Here is a 19,939-nt window from a genome sequence, read left to right as displayed (position 1 = left end):
ATTCCGACCTTTACCACAGTTTGTCCCTTATGGGTAAAATAATCGGTCTTCTATAATCTACCAAATCATTTCCATTTGTTCATTTAAACCCATTTAATACCGACCCCAGTCTAACAGCCTCAATCCCATCTGCTGAGTTCTACATGAAAATAATTCCATATTGTGTGTATGTTTGTGTGCGTGCCAATTAAAGTACAAACTCTGGCTAATTTCAATATTCAGTGACTAATTTTAATTTTTGATAGGACAAACTGGAATTAGATTAAATTGTTTTCATTTGATAACATTTAATTTTTTTTTAAGTTATAGCATAGCCAGTGTGGGGGTTTATACTAAGGCCAACTAATGAGAGAATGATCTGATTTTTGAACTGTTTAGAAATAACCAGATTCATAAATAAATGTTATAGACCAGTGGTCCCTAACCTTTTTGGCACTAGGGATCAATTTCATGACAGACAATTTTTCCCATGGACCAGGGATTGGGGTGGATGGTTTCAGGATGATACAAGTACATTATGCATATTGTATATTTTATTTCTAATCTAACACCACCACTGATCTGATAGGAGGTACTGGTCCATGGCCCAGAGGTTGAGAACCCCTGTTATAGACAATGGTAAACTTAGCCAGAATTCTGAACTTGTTCCACTAGATAAAATCTGTCTGTTTATCTGTTAGTGTTCATCTACATAGTCTACTGTGAATAACTTCCTAATGCTTAAGAAGATGCATTCACTTGCAGAGTTTTAAAACAAATATCTCATTAGAGTGTTCCCTAAAAGAGAAAGGCCCAAACCAGGACACTGATATTTGGTGGTATATATACAGCACATAGTATACGTGGACTGAAAGATTTAGTTGCATGTACATGTTCAGTTCAGTTCAATTCAGTCGCTCAGTCGTGTCCGACTCTTTGCGATTCCATGAACTGCAGCACGCCAGGCCTCCCTGTCCATCACCAACTCCCGGAGTCCACCCAAACCCATGTGCATTGAGTTGGTGATGCCATCCAACCATCTCATCCTCTGTCATCCCCTTCTCCTCCTGCCCTCAATCTTTCCCAGCATCAGGGTCTTTTCAAATGAGTCAGCTCTTCTCATCAGGTGTCCAAAGTATTGGAGTTTCAGCTTCAACATCAGTCCCTCCAATGAACACCCAGGACTGATCTCCTTTAGGATGGACTGGCTGGATCTCCTTTCAGTCCAAGGGACTCTCAAGAGTCTTCTCCAGCAGCACAGTTCAAAAGCATCAATTCTTTGGCGCGCATCCTTCCTTATAGTCCAGCTCTCATATCCATACATGACTACTGGAAAAACCATAGCCTTGACTAGATAGACCTTTGTTGGCAAAGTAATGTCTCTGATTTTTAATATGCTGTCTAGGTTGGTCATAACTTTCCTTTTAAGGAGTAAGTGTCTTTTTATTTCATGGCTGCAAATACCATCTGCAGTGATTTTTGGAGCCCAAAAAATAAAGTTAGCCACTGTTTCTACTGTTTCCCCATCTATTTGCCATGAAGTGATGGGACCAGATGCCATGATCTTAGTTTTCTGAATGTTGAGCTTTAAGCCATCTTTTTCACTCTCTTCTTTCACTTTCATCAAGAGGCTCTTTGCTGCTGCTGCTGCTAAGTCACTTCAGTCATGTCCGACTCTGTGTGACCCCATAGACGGAAGCCCACCAGGCTCCCCTGTCCCTGGGATTCTCCAGGCAAGAACACTGGAGTGGGTTGCCATTTCCTTCTCCAATGTGTGAAAGTGAAAAGTGAAAGTGAAGTCGCTCAGTCGTTTCCGACCCTTAGCGACCCCACGGACTGCAGCCTACCAGGCTCCTCCATCCATGGGATTTTCCAGGCAAGAGTACTGGAGTGGCTTGCCATTGCCTTCTCCGAAGAGGCTCTTTAGTTCTTCACTTTCTGCCATAAGGGCGGTGTCATCTGCATATCTGAAGTTATTGATATTTCTCCTGGCAATCTTGAGTCAAATTGTGCTTCCTCCAGCCCAGCGTTTCTCATGATGTACTCTGCATATAAGTTAAATAAGCAGGGTGACAATATACAGCCTTGATGTACTCCTTTTCCTATTTGGAACTAGTCTGTTGTTCCATGTCCTGTTCTAACTGTTGCTTCCTGACCTGCATACAGGTTTCTCAAGAGGCAGGTCAGGTGGTCTGGTATTCCCATTTCTTTCAGAATTTTCCACAGTTTATTGTGATCCACACAGCATGTACATGTAATTGTTGTTAGTTAATGTCACAGAAGATGTGTTTCTTTTCATTCCAATGCCCCAGTAGGAGTTCTACTCAGGAATGTAATATATACTTGGGAAAAAGAAAAGACCATATGGACCACAGCCTTGGTCTAACTCAATGGAACTATGAGCCATGCCATGTAGGGCCACCCAAGACAGACGGGTCATGGTGGAGATTTCTGACAAAATGTGGTCCACTGGACAAGGGAATAGCAAACCACTTCAGTATTCTTGCCTTAAGAACCCATGAACAGTATGAAAAGACAAAAAGATAGGACACAGAAAGATGAACTCCCCAGGGTGGTAGGTGTCCAATATGCTACTGGAGATGAGTGGAGAATTAACTCCAGAAAGAATGAAGAGACGGAGCCAAAGCAAAAATAACACCCAGTTGTGGATGTGACTGGTGATGGAAGTAACGTCCAATTCTATAAAGAACAATACTGCAGAGGAACCTGGAATGTTAAGTCCATGAATCAAGGCAAATTGGAAGTGGTCAAACAGGAGATGGCAAAAGTGAACATCAACATTTTAGGAATCAATGAACTAGAATGGACTGGAATGGGTGAATTTAACTCAGATGACCATTATATCTACTACTGTGGGCAAGAATCCTTTAGAAGAAATGGAGTAGCCATCATAATCAACAAAAGAGTCTGAAATGCAGTACTTGGATGCAATCTCAAAAATAATGGAATGATCTCTGTTCATTTTCAAGGCAAACCATTCAATATCACAGTAATCCAAGTCTATGCCCCAGCCAGTAATGCTGAAGAAGCTGAAGTTGAACAGTTCTATGAAGACCTAAAAGACCTTCTAGAACTAACATCCCCAAAAGATATCCTTTTCATTATAGGGGACTGGAATGCAAAAATAGGAAGTCAAGAGATACCTGGAGTAACAGGCAAATTTGGCCTTGGAGTACAAAATGAAGCAGGTCAAAGGCTAATAGAGTTTTGCCAAGACAATACACTGGTCATAGCAAACGCCCTCTTCCAAAAACACAAGAGAAGACTCTACACATGGACATCACCAGAGGGTCAATACTGAAATCAAATTGATTATACTCTTTGCAGCCAAAGATGCAGAAGTTCTATTCAGACACATGTACTCCAATGTTCATCGCAGCACTGCTTATAATAGCCAGGACATGGAAGCAACCTAGATGTCCATCTGCAGACGAATGGATAAGAAAGCTGTGGTACATATACACAATGGAGTATTACTCAGCAATTAAAAAGAATACATTTGAATCAGTTCTAATGAGGTGGATGAAACTGGAGTCTATTATACAGAGTGAAATAAGCCAGAAAGAAAAACACCAATACAGTATCCGCATATATATGGAATTTAGAAAGATGGTAACGATAACCCTGTATACGAGACAACTAATCTTCGAATGTATAGGCATAAAGTTGTTTCTATTATTTATATTCTTAATGCTTCTATGAGTAATTCCCATTTTGAGTATTGTTTATTTGCAAGATTTTTCTTGTTGATTATTGTTACCTGATGTTTCCCTTTTTAAAGAAGCTTTTTAAGGCAGCTTTGACTTTGTTGAGCCTCTCAATTTTATCTTTATTTTTACTGCATTAATACCCGGTATGTATTAGTTGCTTTCTTTTCTTTATGATTATTCTGTTTATTTTGCTAACTTCTTAAACTGGCTGTATACTTGTATACTCATTGCTTTTCCTTTTTATGTAAAGTCTACTACATTTAAGGCCTCAGTGGATAATGTTTTCCATATCCCATAGGTTTTAAGACTTCGCATTTTTGTTATCTTTCTGTGATGATGTTGTTTTTAAATGCCATGTACTCAGTGAGTGATATAAACACATTGTAAATTTTCAGTTTTCTAATAAAAAAATTAAAAAAAAAAAAACAAGACCAGGAGGTGACTGTGGCTCAGATTATAAACTCCTTATTGCCAAATTCAGACTGAAATTGAAGAAAGTAGGGAAAACCACTAGACCATTCAGCTGTGACCTAAATCAAATCCCTTACAATTATACAGTGGAAGTGACAAATAGATTCAAGGAATTAGATCTGAAAGACAGAGTGCCTGAAGAACTATGGATGGAGGTTTGTGACATTGTACAGGAGGCAGTGATCAAGACCATCCCCGAAAAAAGAAATGCAAAAAGGCAAAATGGTTCTCTGAGGAGGGCTTATAAATAGCTGAGGAAAGAAGAGAAGTGAAAGGCAAAGGAGAAAAGGAAAGACATACCCATCTGAATGCAGAGCTCCAAAGAATAGCACGGAGAGATAAGAAAGCCTTCCTCAGTGATCAGTGCAAAGAAATAGAGGAAAACAATAGAATGGGAAAGACTAGAGATCTCTTCAAGAAAATTAGAGATACCAAGGGAACATTTCATGCAAAGATGGACACAATTAAGGACAAAAATGGAATGGACCTACAGAAGCACAAGATACTAAGAAGAGGTGGCAAGAATACACAGAAGAAGTATACAAAAAAGATCTTCATGACCCAGATAACCACGATGGTGTGATCACTCACCTAGAGCCAGACATCCTGGAATGCAAAGTCAAGCAGGTCTTAGGAAGCATCACTACAAACAAAGCTAGTGGAGGTGATGGAATTCCAGTTGAGCTATTTCAAATCCTAAAAGATAATGCTTTGAAAGTGCTGTACTCAATATGCCAGTGGATTTGGAAACTCAGCAGTGGCCACAGGACTGGGAAAGGTCAGTTTTCATTCCAATTCCAAAGAAAGGCAATGCCAAAGAATGCTCAAACTACTGCACAATTGCATTCATCTCACACGCTAGTAAAGTAATGCTCAAAATTCTCCAAGCCAGGCTTCAACAGTACATGAACCGTGAACTTCCAGATGTTCACGCTGGATTTAAAAAAGGCAGAGGAAGAGGAACCAGAGATCAAATTGCCAACATCCGCTGGATCATCAAAAAAGCATGAGAGTTCCAAAAAAAAAAAATCTAATTCTGCTTTATTGACTACACCAAGGCCTTTGACTATGTGGATCACAACAAAATGGAAAATTCTTAAAGAGATGGGAATGAGCAAACCATCTGACCGGCCTCCTGAGAAATCTGTATTCAGGTCAAGAAACATTTAGAACTGGACATGGAACAAAAGACTCATTCCAAATTGGGAAAGGAGTACTTCAAGGCTGTATATTGTCACCCTGCTTATTTAACTTATATGCAGAGTACATCATGTAAAATGCCAGGCTGGATGAAGCACTAGCTGGAATCAACACTGCCAAGAGAAATATCAATAACCTCAGATATGCAGATGACACCACCCTTATGGCAGAAAGTGAAGAACTAAAGAGCTTCTTGATGAAAGGAAAGAGGAAAGTGAAAAAGTAGGCTTAAAACTCAACACTCAGAAAACTAAGATCATGGCATCCAGTCTCATCACTTCATGGCAAATAGATAGGGAAATAATGGAACAGTGAGCGACTTTATTTTTTGGGGCTCCAAAATCACTGAGATGTTGAACACAGCCATGAAATTAAAAGACACTTGCTTCTTGGGAGAAAAGCTATGACCAACCTAGACAGCATATTAAAAAGCAGAGACATTACTTTGCCAGCAAAGGTCCTTCTAGTCAAAGCTATGGTTTTTCCAGTAGTCATATATGGATATGAGAGTTGGACCATAAAGAAAGCTGAGTGCCTAAGAACTGAAGGTTTTGAACTGTGGTTTTGGAGAAGACTCTTTAGAGTCCCTTGGACTGCAAGGAGATCAAACCAGTCCATCCTAAAGGAGATCAGTCCTGAATATTCATTGGAAGGACTGATACTGAAGCTGAAACTCCAATACCTGGGCCACCTGATGCGAAGAACTGACTCATTGGAAAAGATCCTGATGCTGGGAAAGATTGAAGGTGGGAGAAGAAGGGGATGACAGAGGATGAGATGGTTGGATGTCATCACCAACTCAATGGACATGAGTTTGAGCAAGCTCCAGGAGTTGGTGATGGACAGGGAGGCCTGGTGTGCTGCAGTCCATGGGGTCGCAAAGAGTCCGACACGACTGACAAACTGAACTGAACTGAACTGAATAAACATAAGTGTTAAATAATCCAAATCAATCCAAAAATCATGTATGAATCACAAACTATGTCCCAAATACTATGTAAGGGACAGATAAAGAAGAATGAGACAAGACACCTACAACCCTGTGACATGTTCTGTTGGATACTATAGGCAACAATTGTGGATCAATAATGCACTGCTCATGTCATTTTTTATTGTTGTTTAAAACTTCAGTGTCCCCAGTGCTTACAGGAAACACCCGTACTTCTTGGCAAAACACACGGGAGTTTAATGTCCTGTCTCTTGCTAACTTGGCACGGCCTGTATCACTTTATACCCTAACCTTACATCAGTTCTCATAGCCACGGGAACATCTTATGCTGTTCCATGTCTCTGTACCTTTATAGAAACTCCCACCTCAGCCTGGTCTCACTGTTTAACTACTCATTCTTCAACATTCGGCTTAGGTTTTACCTCCCTTACAAAGAAATTTTTCCCCAGCATCTTTAAACACTACCTGTTACTCCTCCTAGTTCTCTCCAAAGAAATCATTCTCTGGTTGCATCCATCACATTATTTCTGTCAATTTACTGACCTCCTTCATGCACTAGATGTGGGCTCCTCGGGGACAGTGATTTTATCCTGTCTGTCTTCATATCTTCTATGTCTAGAACAGTGCCTTGTCCAAGATAACGTTTGAATGAAAGAGTAAAGTTTCAGATGTGTTAAATTTGTAAATAAACTCAATGAAAATCATTGTAATCCATGAATAACTCCTTCCCATTCTAAGGCAGTTGCTTGAATTCTTTGAAGATCTCCCCCTGCCCATCATTTTTTGGAATAACTTTTGGCTTTTGGCTTCCACAGAGAAAACTATTTGGAAGATTTAGTGATTATGGAAAAACCATTTGAAATTCTTATTCTGTGTAACAAATTACTGCTAAACATGAAATAAATCTTCATCATCACTACTCTGTACTATTTTCTGAACAACTTCTATAAGCACAGAGAATATATGATAGTGATATACTACTCTGGGGAAAATCCCCTTGCCTAACAATCACCTTGGGTTCCCTAATTCAAAAGGACTATTTGTACTGGTAATGCAGCCTGCTGTGCCATTTAAACATCAACATTGCAAGGCATTACAGTGGGAACCAGTGGATTCTGATTCAGATAAGGTTGTGCAACATCCGGCAGTCTTCCCTCTTATGAAGCTATAAAGAGACCTTTCTTTTTGGCTATTCAAAAGTCCATTGTGCAGCCAGTAACCAGAACCTACTATTTCATGAGAAGAATAACCCGGGATACTTCTCGGCATAGCAGAACTGGTGGCTACCTATGGGGCATAACCACAGAGATAAGGTCTAAATGCTGCCAACTATCTGCTCATGATTAGAGCCATTTCTTTGTTTTAAGACATTAGACATTCCTTACAGGGGAGCAGAGGCACTGGAGGCATATTAAAGATAAAATTCTGCCTTTTCATTATTTTTGCCTAGTGCTATCCCTGTTAACACTGTTGAGGAGTAGGGTTTTATAGTGATGAGAATCAGGAAGCACATGTCCTTTAATTCAAATCTAGCCCTTCACTGTCCAGTATGACACTGGACAGGTTATATCAGGCTCCTGAGCTTCAATGACCTGTAAAATAGGGACAAGAAAACTTACTGCCTCACTGGAAAAGAGTCTGATGCTGGGAGGGATTGGGGGTAGGAGGAGACGGGGACGACAGAGAATGAGATGGCTGGATGGCATCACCGACTCGACGGACATGAGTTTGAGTGAACTCCGGGAGTTGGTGATGGACAGGGAGGCCTGGCATGCTGTGGTTCATGGGGTCGCAAAGAGTCGGACACGACTGAGCGACTGAACTGAACTGAACTGAAGGTTATAAAGACTATATGAGATAAATGTAAGTGCCTAATGGAGTGTACGGCTCATAATAAATGGAAACCTATTATTATCATTATTGTTGCTGCTGCTGCTGTTGTTATTGTTGCTACTACAAATAATAATGGCTCAGCTTTGAGGGAGGACATAATTCATCATGGCCATCACGTCTAAAGTGAAGAGACAGTGTGTTAAATATTAAGCCAGAAAAAAACCAAAATATGTTCTCCATTATAAAATAGGATGTCATCTTTTATTATCCATGATAAGTAAATCTCTGGAATAAAGGGTTTAGTACCCACTTTCCCAGGAGAGGCCACTAAAAATAATGACTCTTAAAATGACTCACCTCCTTCTGTTAAAATGGATCATTTATCATTAATTTATAGCTGATAAAATCATATGGCAAAATTCATTACAACTTTTTAAGTGATATTATAAAGGACCCATTTCAAGATTACCAACTAAATGCTCACTTGACTGAATACTCTTTAAAATGGTCACATCCAGAGGAATTCCCTGGCAGTCCAGGGGTTACAGCTCCACACATCCATTGCAAGGAGCCCGGGTTCAATTAATCTCTGGTCAGAGAACTAAGATCCCACATGCTGCATGGCATAGCCAAAAAAAGAGGTCACACCCACTGGGTAATTTCTTTTCTCATGCTATGAAGGCAAATTAGATGTTAGTTTTTCAAAATTTATATGGACTTTCCATTACTGCTATAACAAATTACCACAAACTTAGTGGCTTAAACAAATGAATTTATTCCCTTATGGTTATGCAGGTCAAAATCTCTAAATCAAGATACTGGCAGGGAAAGGTTCTCTCTGGAGGCTCTAGGAAAGAACCAGCTTCCTCATCTTTTCTACCTTCAGGAGAGGGGCTGCCTACTTTCCTCAGCCTATGGCCCCATACTCCATCTTCATAGTGGGCAGCATCTTCCATCTCTGTCTCTGGTTATGACCCTGTTTCCATCATCACATCTCCTTCTTTGACCCTGATCCTTTTGCCTCTCTCTTACCAGGAGTTTTGTGATTACACTGGGCCCACCTGGATAATCTCCCCATTTTAATGTCCTTAACTTAATCACATCTGAAAGTCCCTTTTGTTATATAAGGTAACACATTTACAGGTTTTAGGAATTAGGACATGGACAACTTTGAAGGTTATAGTTTAGTCGCCAAGTCATGTCCAACTCTTGCGACCCCATGGAATGTAGCCCACCAGGCTCCTCTGTCCATGGGATTTCCCAGATGAGAATACTGGAGTGGGCTGCCATTTCCTTCTCCAGGGGATCTTTCTGACCCAGGAACTGAACCTGGGTCTCCTGCATTGCAGGCGGATTCTTCACCAACTGAGCTACAAGGGATACGGGCTACATATTTACAGGTTTCAGGAATTAGGACATAGACAGCTTTGAAGGAGGGGGGCATTATTCTGTCTTCAACAACGTTGAAATTAATAACTGTACTGATAAAGCATTTCAAATACTGAAGACTTAAAAAGTGACTCAAAATGACAACAGCAAAGCATTCTCAGCTCCCCAGTAACAGCCAATGATTTGCCAAGATCACTTGAAAAACAACCCCCAGACATTTTAGGCAACTGATATATCTGAATTTTCTAAAACTGTAATAATTCTTTCCAACGAGGTCAACTGAATCATGACTTGACAGCATAAACAAATGTACTATTACTCTAAACACATAATCTGCTTTATACAGCTTGGGGTATTACCTCACGATCTGAGCTGACACAGAAGAATTAAGAGTTCTCTCATAATGGCACTCATGAAAGAGGCCAAGGACGGCACATTCAGTCTAAACAAAAACAAAGTGCCTATGGAATGAGAATAAGTTGGTAAGTCAGACTCATCAAATGTCACTCATCATAATCATCATCAAGAAGCAAAGGCTGCTTCTTCTTAGGAAGAAAGCTTCAAGAGAACATCACTACCATTCTAACACTGAGAACATTTTGGATAATCTAGAAAGTCATCAATTTTCTCAAGGCCATCAGAAAGCATAGGTTATAAGTCAATGAACTGAGCTGAATTTCAAGAGGGTCAAGTCCTCCCCAAGGAGATACAGGACACACAACTTCTTTTACTATTGACAGAGCATGGGAAGGAGAGATGGACACTATAAAAGAATAAATAAGCAAGAGTTTTAGCAAATTTGTGGAGGCTGAATGTAGGCTAGTACATAAATTTTCAATAACTAGGAGCTTCAGACATGGAGGGAATTAACATTATTCTCCATAGATCTCCACTGAGTGCACACAAGAAAGAGTTGAAAAGGGCAGGAGACCATGGAAGCCTCACTTGGTGGCACAGATTTGCAGATGGTGACTGCCTGCCAGTGTGGGGCAGACATGAAACACAACCGCTTCAACAGATTCTTCTTCCCTACAAAGAGCTTACCTCACTGGGGAAGGCAACAGGAAGGTTTCCCACTGCCAGGACTCAAGCAAAACTCTATTGCCTCTGGAGAAGGGTAGAAATAAGAGCCCTCTGCCCCTGGTTAGAAAGGCAGGAAGACCACTGGGGACCAGAATCCTATACCAAGACAAAGCAGAGGTCAGCTGTCATGGGCAGGGGTGGTTGAGGGAGAGGATTGTATTCTTCTCAGGAACTGCCAGAGATACGAGGCAGAGTTTGACAGCTCAAGAGGGACAGAAATAAGAACACCGAGAAAGCCTTATTTTAAGCACAGAGGGCCTGCTTAAAACTAAAGTTGCACAAGAATTCCCACCTCTACTACTACAAGCTTTGCTCCATTCATAAGAAAAAAAAAGTCTATTGGTGGGGGAGACAGAAAAGCAAAGAGAGATTCCTTCCATGGAGTAGATGCACAGTGCCTGCTGCAAGCTGAAGGTGAAGCAGGAAAACTGAGAAAAAACTCTTTGGCACTATATGACCACAGTAAGCACAAGATAACAGTTACCCACAGTAGGAGGAATTTGAATCCTGTGAGACCACCTTTCTGTAATCCCAAAATATTGTTTAAATAAATGAATAATCGGCCTTCCCTTGCGGCTCAGAGGTAAAGAATCCACCTTCCAATGCAGGAGATGTAGGTTTGATCCCTGGATCAGGAAGATCCCATGGAGAAGGAAATGGAAACATACTCCAATATTCTTGCCTGGGAAACCCCATGGACAGAGGAGCCTGGTGGGCTATAGTCCATGGGGTTGCAAAGAGTTGGACATGACTCAGCAACTAAACAACAACAATGAATAATCATACATAAATAAATATATAAAACTATCAGTGCAAAAATGGCGGTCTCTATCCAATACAGACAACAAAACATAGAATCCTGGAGCCTCAGACTTCTGAGTCTCCAAGTCAAGAGGCCCAACCACCTGCCTGCTTACTACCTCACCTGTTATTTACTATTATTTCGCCCTCAGATCACAAGTAGTGCAGCTCAGGAAAGGAAAGTGCCATTTAGAATGGAAAGCAAAATGTAATGTATCCAGGCAGAAAGAACCAGAAGACAGAAGTGGGTCACATTAATACTCATACTTCTTGCTTGTCTGGGGAAGTCAATGTTGCTGATTTCCCAGGGCAGAAAATGCTGTGGGCTCTTGAGCCCTCTGAATTATATGAGGGGCCAGCCTCTGCAAAGAAAGTTGCTTTTTAACTTGAATGATTCAGGCCAGAGTAGATTTGGGTGGCCTGAATTATCTGGATAGTTGCCCTAATTCTTTGCTTTGACTGTGGAGACCTGGCCTTTGAGGGAAATAGGCCATTCATTCCCTGAGATATACATTCCCTTCCTGGAGGATGAAAACTTACCAAAAGGTCTGGAAACTTTTCCCATCTGGATTGAATTATGAGCTTGTAAAGGGGTTGACTCCCTGGTAACATCTTTTAGGGTAGAGGCAAGTCACCCACAGCACAGGGAAACTGGACGGAACTGACCTCCCTCTCCCTTCAATGGGCAGCAGGCAAGCTGCCAGAGTCACAGCTCCCAGGGACTCTGATTACAGGTGTCCTCTGTCCAGCTGTTTTTAGTCAAATGAGAATAGGAGCATCCTGTGCTTGTGATTTCACTTAGATAGACAGCTATTTTCTGCCTGGCCTGTGTTTATCCCGGAGTAAATGGCAATGTTATCTTTACCAGTTTCAACAAGAGGATGGTGGGTGGCTGTGTAGATTCTTTTTTTTTTTTTTTCCCAGCAGTGAAAGCTGAGAGAATTAAATGTCACCTGTAATTTCCCAACTCCACTTCTCCTCTTTGCAAAAGTAATCTATCTTGGTGAGATGGCGACAACATTCTGGACAAAGAAAAAAGATTTGGTAATACAACTGAAATTAGCTGTCATTTTAGCAAGTGAGATTTTGGTTTAGGTTATAGCCACTCCAGTACTCTTGCCTAGAAAATCTCATGGACAGAGGAGCCTGGTGGGCTGCTGTAGTCCATGGGGTCACTACTAGTTGGACACGACTGAGCGACCTCCCTTTCACTTTTCACTTTCACACATTGGAGAAGGAAATGGCAACCCACTCCAATGTTCTTGCCTGGAGAATCCCGGGGACAGCGGAACCTGGTCGGCTGCCGTCTATGGGGTTGCACAGAGTAGGACACGACTGAAGCGACTTAGCAGCAGCAAGATGCTGGGAGGGCAAAACTTGTGAAGCGCCCCCAGTGGTGAAAATTCTTAGGTAAATCCAGAAGTCTCCTTCTTTGCTGTACAGTTCAGTCGCTCAGTCAGGTCCGACTCTTTTGCGACCCCATGGACTGCAGCACACCAGGCTTCCCTGTCCATCACCAACTCCCGGAGTTTACTCAAACTCTTTTCCATTGAGTTGGTGATGCCATCCAAGCATATCATCCTCTGTCATCCCCTTCTCCTCCTGCCTTCAATCCTTGCCAGCATCAGGGTCTTTTCAAATGAGTCAGTTCTTCGCATCAGGTGGCCAAAGTATTGGAGTTTCAGCTTCAGCATCAGTCCTTCCAATGAATATTTAGGACTGATTTCCTTTAGAATTGAATGGTTTGATCTCCTTGCAGTCCAAGGGACTCTCAAGAGTCTTCTCCAACACCATAGTTCAAAAGCATCAATTCTTCAGCACTCAACTTTCTTTATGGTCTAACTCTCACATCCATACAAGTGCTGTGCTTAGTCACTCAGTCATGTCTGACTCTTTGCAACCGCATGGACTGTAGCCCATCAGGCTCCTCTGTCCATGGGGATTCTCCAGGCAAGAATACTGGAGTAGGTTGCCATACCCTCCTCCAGGGGATCTTCCTAACCCAGGGATCAAACCCACATCCATACATGACTAGTGGAAAAATCATAGCTTTGACTAGACGGACCTTTGTCAGCAAAGTAATATCTTTTTTAATATGCTGTGTAGGTTGGTCATAGTTTTTCTTCCAAGGAGCAAGTGTCTTTTAATTTCATGGCTGTAGTCACCATCTGCAGTGATTTTGCAGCCCAAGAAAATAGTCTGTCACTGGTTCCATTGTTTCCCCATCTATTTGTCATGAAGTGATAGGACCAGACGCCATGATCTTAGTTTTTTGAATGTTGAGTTTTAACCTAGCTTTTTCACTCTCCTCTTTCACTTTCATCAAGAGGTTCTTCTGTTTCTCTTCATTTTCTGCCATAAGGGTGGTGTCATCTGCATATCTGAGGTTATTAATATTTCAAGTAAATAAATGGGACCAAAAAGAAAAAAATACCCCCTTTTTTTCCCAGATTTCATTCAACATTAGTAACATCACCAGTTACTTCAAAAACTTCAGTTGTTCATGATGCGTTATGTATAGACACCATTTCCCAGATCGATTTCTTTAGAACACAAGAGAGTTGTGAAATGTTTCCATTGTCAAATACACCTGGGAAATGCTACATAAGACGGAACAGCATGTTAATGCCTCAGAGGTTTGCTAAACACTAACCCCAAATATATTAAATTATGAGAGATTTTTTCATGTGTTACTCATGAATTACTGATAATAGTGGAATTTTCTCTAATACCTAAGTACAGATATTAGATATATTTATATATCTGCATTTTAGATATATGTCATGATCTATCTTTAAACATGCCACATCTCTTCATGTATAATCTCATTTATTCAAAGATCCCTTCCACAGGGACACTTTCCTTGATCACTCCATCTGCGACAGCACCCCAAGTCCCAGTCTCTATCTCCTTACTCAGGTCATTTTCCTTTCTGATACTTACACACTCTGATACTACTATCCCATCCCCACTAGAATGTAAACTCCGTAACAGCAAGGATTGTTATTCTTCACTGCTCCATCCCCAAACTCCAAAACAGTTTCTGGCATACAAGCTCATAGGCTTAAGCAAGGTAAGCGAAGAGGGAGGTCTGCAGTGTGAAGCACCTAAGGACCTCGCTATGAATGACCAGGTCTCTCACTGAACATTCTGACTGGGCTTAACCTGTGGCTGCCCACCTGCTCCACCACAAGGCCCTGATTTACAGCAAAGGATGAAACCTTAGGATCACACAACAGCTTAGAACTAAACACTGAATGCTCAGATTAATCACATCTATAAACGTGTCTTTTCCTACAAGGCCTACAGAGTGTCATAAACCTTAATTACAACAAAACAAAATTTTGACCTAAATATATTGTCTGGAAAGTTTCTTCTGTGAAAGTCTTTATTCTTTATCAGTTAGGTTACCAAGATGATACCTCTAAATTTTTAAAATTAAAGGCGACATTATGAATTCTACATTATCAGATACTTCCCAAATGACATCAAAGAACACCCTGAAAGAAAAGAGCACAGAATAAAGAATCCATAACATCTTTCATTTTGCTGACTGAACTGAATCTTATTTGAGTGGGTTTCATAAAATGGATATCAGAGGATATTTGCTATGGATGATATGAATGACAAACAAATATATGTTTGATTTAATAAAATTATGAATCATAGCCCATAAAATTACATTTCTTTCTCTTCTCATTATCAAACATTTCTTCCTCAAAGTTGATCTGTGGAGATATCATTTTTATTTTTTAAAAGTCTGATTATAATCCAACAGGAAAAAACTGAATTAACATAAATTGCAGTAAATTTTTATACTTTACCTTTCAAAGTTAAATTTTTTTTAGGGTCTAATTTATTTATTTTTCCTCCCTTTTGAACCTCCCTCCCATCTCCCTCCCCATCCCACCCCTCTAGGTTGATACAGAGCCCCTGTTTGAGTTTCCCGAGCCATATAGCAAATTCCTGTTGGCTATCTATTTTACATATGGTAATAGACGTTTCCATGTTACTCTTTCCATACATCTCACCCTCTCCTCCCCTCTTCCCATGTCCATAAGTCTATTGTCTATGTCTGTTTTCCATTGCTGCCCTGTAAATAAGTCCTTCCAAAGCTAAACTTTTAAATTGTATTTTTTATCTCAGATTTGGCTGAGGCTCCAAAAGGCTGAGAACAAAATAGGTAGCTAGTACTTCCATATTACAAAGGAAACAAGAAAACCAGCTTTGCAACTCTTTGCCCCTAACTCATACAACATGATAAAGTGTTAAAGCTGGAGAGGCTACAAGAGTTAGCAGCTGGAAGGAATATTTCATTGAAGGTGTGATCTCAAGTCAAATAAGATGGTCTCCCTGGAGAACATATCCAAATTTAATACATGTTCTAGTGACGGAAGCACTGTGGGTTGGTAGCTAGTGAGCAGGCACGTGTCTGCAGGGTGCAGAGCTGAATGTGGGAAGCAAATTCAGTCTTCTACCGTGGACCAAGGAAAGTTGACACGAGGCTGTCTTGGATCCAGCCCCAGAGGTCAGCCTAGAGCTGCTGCTAGGAGACTTCGGGAAAAAGAGGCCAGAGTTGGTCCTTAGGATGTGGAAATTCACTAGAGATGCAAAGGAACTGCAGATGAGAGATCTTTAGGGATGGGGGTGATCTACACAAAGAATCCACAATGCTCCATAAAAGCTTTAAACACCTGCCACACTCAGAGGAAGTCAACTGGCTTTTACATCATTGCCCTTCAAGCAAAATCTGTCTTGACCTTTCCTCTCTGCAGCCACACTTTTACCCTGGAAGGTCACAAGCTGTGCCTGGACCTGACTGAATTAACAAAAAAGCTGACTGGCTCCCCTCTCTTCCACTGCAGGCTCCCACACAGAATTGCCTTGACTTGTGGTAGAGAAGTTTTAACTTTAAATGAACTAGGAAGAAGTTTATAAGGATATGACATTTTGACAGCAATATGTGACTATGTTTTTGCCACTTGAGGTAGCTGAGGACATTTTGTTTTCCCAGAGCGACTAGAAAAGTTATGGAATCACCCTAGCATTCATCCAAAACAGCAAGGAAGACCCAGCCCCACAAAGCAGACTGAAAAAGGGTTAGGAAGGAAGAATAAAGGTTGTCTTTGACGCCTATGAGCCCTGCCACTTCTGTGTACCCTGAAATACATTATTAATTGTTCTTACTCGCGATAAATAAAAGTTTGTTTTCATTCTTCATAAGCATGTTGGAATGTCCTAACATTTTATACCAGGGAGTCAGGTTTAGTAAACACTTTCTTATTCCAATATCACTAAGTCAAAGCAAAAAGCCATAATTATACAAATAAATGGCTTAGTGGGAGAGAAGGGTAAACAGGAGCCTAATTAATGAATCTGCTAATTGTCTTTCCTTATTGTGAGCATCAGTATTCAGTACTTAGCTTTAACGTATCCAGTGGACAGGAAAGAACAGAACTTCACAGGCTGCCTGGCGGTTGGGTTGGAGGTTTTCCTATGAAGGCCTCCCTACTTTGGGTCCACCCCACAGAGTGGCTGAATGAGGGCTGAGGATTGCCTCAGTGTAGAGGGCACATCAGAGGACCCAGAGGCCCCTCATAAGGTGGTAAGAGTGTTTCAGGCTGATTGTCATGCCTTTTTTTTTTTTTTTGAAATTTTAAAAGAAATTGGGCCCTGTCCAAGGATTTTAAAAAGAATCTTTCTCAAACAGGGACTTTTTCATTTCCTCTCAAAAACTGTTTAAAAGCTTCCAGCTGCTTTCACTCATTCTTCAACAACAAGCATTTACTGAGTACCCACTATGCTCCCAACCCTGTGTTGCTGCTGCTGCTGCTAAGTCACCTCAGTCGTGTCCGACTCTGTGCGACCCCATAGACGGAAGCCCACCAGGCTCCCCCGTCCCTGGGATTCTCCAGGCAAGAACACTGGAGTGGGTTGCCATTTCCTTCTCCAATGTGTGAAAGTGGAAAGTGAAAAGTGAAAGTGAAGTCGCTCAGTCGTGTCCGACCCTTAGCGACCCCACAGACTGCAGCCTACCAGGCTCCTCCATCCATGGGATTTCTAGGCAACAGTACTGGAGTGGCTTGCCATTGCCTTCTCCGCAACCCTGTGTTAGCTGCCAGCAAAAAGAAGATTCAAATTGGGATATAATTCTCCATGAGTCCCTTTGTAATTCCATGTGTCTTATAATGAAGTCTTGACTATCCTTTCAAGAATGTCTGTGTAGCAAAGAGCCTTGGAAAATAGGTAGAGTCTTCCTCCCAGGTAAAGGGCAGGTCAGTTTCCCATCCAGGACATGAAGAAGTCTCCCTTGGGAGACTTCTGTGGAGCAGGTTTGCTGACAGGCCCTTAGAACAGGGGTCCCAAACATACGGGATCTAATGCCTAAAGGTCTGAGGCGCAACTGATATAATAATAATAGAAATAAAGTGCACAATAAATGTAATGTGTTCGAGTCATTCTGAAACCATACCCCCCCGCCAACCCTGGTCCATGGAAAAATTGTCTTCCATGAACTGGCTCCTGATGCCAAAAAAGTTGGGGACTGCTGCCTTAGGAGATTGGAAGGTTTCCTAAGCTGGAGTTCCCGGACTATGACACACGCCCACCACGTGTGCAGCACCCACCCAGGCTGCTCGGAATCACTCCCGTGGGATTCGGGACTTGGGGGCAAGGAACTGACACAAACATGAAGCTCATGGTGCCTGCGACATGGTGGGTATGTCCTCTGTCCCTGACCCAGGAGTCCCCACTCCTCGGTCAGCTTCCATGGAACTATGGCAGACTAGCTTGTTAGGTGCAAGCAGGATAGAATCTCCAACCCCTCACAGTTCTCCATGTTCAGTTCCTCACATCAAGGAGCTCCAGGTTTCTGGGAGAAGTAGAAAAAATATTTTAAAACAACATCTACCTGGAGTATTAGACATATACTTACGGGCCCCTTGCAAAATCAGTGGGGAGGAAGAGTCAGGAGAGGTTTCCATGGCAGCCAAACATGGTGTGTGCAGAGAAGTAAACACTTTACTGATGCTGAAGGGTCAAGTGTGAACCTGGCATTGATCCAGACTACAGCTGGAACGGTTGGTAGAGGCCTGAAGATAGAGACCCTTGCATGTCTTCAAAACTCAAAATGTGTTCTGTGTGCTCAGTCATGTCCAACTCTTTGCAATCCCATGACTTTTGCCCCACCAGGCTTCTCTGTGCATGGGATTTTTCCAGGCAAGAATACTGCAGTGGGTTGCCATTTCCTACTCCAGGGGATCTTCCCGACCCAGGGATCAAACCTCCATTTCTTACACCGCCTGCATTGGCAGGCAGATTCTTTACTACGAGCGCCACCTGGGAAGCCCATATTTCTCTACAGGAGCCTAAATTTTGGTTGTACTCGGTGGTTTCCAAAGAGAGGAACAACCTGGGGCTTTCCTGGTGGCACTAGGGGTAAAGAATCCACCTGCCACTGCAAGAGACAAAGAGAGGCACACATTGTGACACCGGAAAAATGTATTAGAATACACAAATATGTAAGCTTTACTGAAAATATAATTTAACTTTATTAATATATATTATCTGGATTGACACTGCCTCCCTCACTTGATCTATAGTTTTGGTGATTCCATGTCACACAGAACACAGAGATTCCCAAGGGAAGAGGGCTAAGCCCCTCAATCACTGGTGGGGTTTTAGAATGTTATAACATTACAATCTATGAGTACTCAGTTAGGAATATGTGTAGATTATGCTACCTTGTTTTATTGAGCTAACACAATACAGATGGGCTTCCTGGGTGGCTCAGCAGGAAAATATCCATTTGTGGTGCAGAAGATGCAGGAGACTTTCTCGGGTTGGAAAGATCCTCTGGAGGAGGGCATAGCAACCCACTCGAGTATTCTAGCCTTAGAGAGTCCCATGGACAGAGGAGCCTGACAGGCTACAGTCCATAGGGTCTCACAGAGTCGGACATAAGAGAAGCGACTGAGCATGCACGTACAAGTATGGACAACTGGCTAGAAAGGGTTTCAGCAAAGAAACCACAGACTGATAGTAATCAGTAATGGTGCAAATACACAAACAAGTGACCTGAAAGTAGTCTGACAAACCAGCCACATTATAAGCTAAAATCAATGATAATTTAATCAGATCTAACCACAAGAATTCATTTCCTTATTAATTGAAATATGGATCAATATCCACCATCAGTAAAGATGAACCTCATTATAAGTAATAATTCTTGAGATAAGAGGTAATGCTGGTGTCAAGTCACCACAATTCGCAACACATTTTAAAATCTGAGCATTCTAAACATGGAGGTAACCATTTCAGTTTCTTCAGTGTTACTTAATGTCATATGTGCTTCAACTCAGAAAATATTGTTGCAAGATGCATTAAAAATATTGCTGTGGGATTTCACTGGTGGTCCAGTGGCTAGTATTTTGGGCTTTCACTGCCAGGGGCCTGGGTTTGATCCCTGGTTGGGGAGCTAAGATCCCATAAACTGTGCGGTGTG

General features: G+C 41.6%; 1 protein-coding gene across 3 annotated transcripts in view; it reads right to left on the bottom strand.

The window, feature by feature from the left end:
- RTN1 (reticulon 1) overlaps positions 1–19,939 on the bottom strand; it is a 250,209-nt gene that overhangs the window by 172,720 nt on the left and 57,550 nt on the right. The window lies entirely within an intron of this gene.

This window comes from Moschus berezovskii, chromosome 9 (genome assembly GCF_049115385.1).
Source record: "Moschus berezovskii isolate FMDL1 chromosome 9, NW_MosBer_1.0, whole genome shotgun sequence".
Taxonomy (NCBI): domain Eukaryota; kingdom Metazoa; phylum Chordata; class Mammalia; order Artiodactyla; family Moschidae; genus Moschus; species Moschus berezovskii.
Note: the sequence above shows the minus strand (reverse complement) of the source record. Positions and strands in the feature narration are given on the sequence as shown.